Source organism: Myotis davidii, unplaced genomic scaffold, assembly GCF_000327345.1.
Source record: "Myotis davidii unplaced genomic scaffold, ASM32734v1 scaffold848, whole genome shotgun sequence".
Taxonomy (NCBI): Eukaryota; Metazoa; Chordata; class Mammalia; order Chiroptera; family Vespertilionidae; genus Myotis; species Myotis davidii.
Window position 1 is genome coordinate 208,660 of NW_006298983.1, and position 1,231 is coordinate 209,890.

A 1,231-nucleotide genomic window follows, 5' to 3' on the forward strand; every position below is an offset into this window, starting at 1 on the left:
AAAGAGCAGGAGCTAAAGGCAGGAACACAGTGAGATGAGATGAGGGAGAAGAGATACTTGGAGGCATAGGCAGAAGCCCAAAAATGTACAGAGAAAAGTACAGAATTTGCCTTAACTCTATGTTCAGTCTCTTAGAATCTCAGTCCCCCTCAGATAGGAGAGCTTCCCCTAAATGTGTGAGGAAGTGGTGGACTTGTTTTCTGTTTGACGCTGAGGTTTTTCCATATGTGTTTGCTGTCTGCCTACTATGACATCACTCGTAGGAGCATTATTTGGATACAAAATTTTTGGACTGGAACCCAGATTCTTTGTCAGTCGGGAAGCAGAACCTCAACAAATTGAGATAATGCTCTGTAGAATGGCAGGTTACATTTGTTTTTATACATTGCAGCCAAAGGAAAGGGACATAGGTGGATTACATGAAATTCATTGGTGATAGATTAAGGAGGTGGGATAAAGCAAAGTGGGGAAACCTCTGGGATAGGGTAAAAAGTGAAATGATGGACATATGCTTCTTTTACACAGATGGATACAAGATAGTTTAACATAATTAACAGTTGATAATTGTAACAATGAGGGAATGTCCTGGTGCCATTTGTTGTGCCCTGAGGGATCCGGAAAAAAGGGAAGTAACAAGTTACCCAGTCATTTCACCAATATGTTATCTTAGAGACAAAAAGACAAATGGGTTCAATAGAGATCTAAGTTGATCTCTGTCCAGGCCTAGGACATGACTACCCACCATAACCTGTTTGTAGTTAAATATTTAATTTTCAGACCATCTTTTGTGGTTATTTCAGGTCTCTGAGTTTGCAAGACTGCCATGCAGGCCTCCCCTGAGCTTGTCAGGTTAGCATGTTGTCCCTTTTGACCACACTAATACACATGTATCAGAATTTCCCTAGGGCATATACCTAGGTGTTGGATTCTAAACTGTATGTCAAAATTTTTAGGTAACATGAAAATAATTTTCAAAATGGTTGTACCAATTTGTACTTTCATCAACAATGAATGGGAATCTAATGAACAAAATAAACTGATGAATAAAATGGAATCAGAAGCATGGAAACATGGAACAGAGTGATGACAAATCTCAGAGGGAATGAGGGAAGGGTGGCAGGAAAGATTAACCAAAGATCTTATATGCATATATGCATTACCTGTGGACACAGATAATAGGGTGGTGAAGGCCTAGGGCAGGGCCGGAACAGGGTGGAGGGGAGCAATGGGG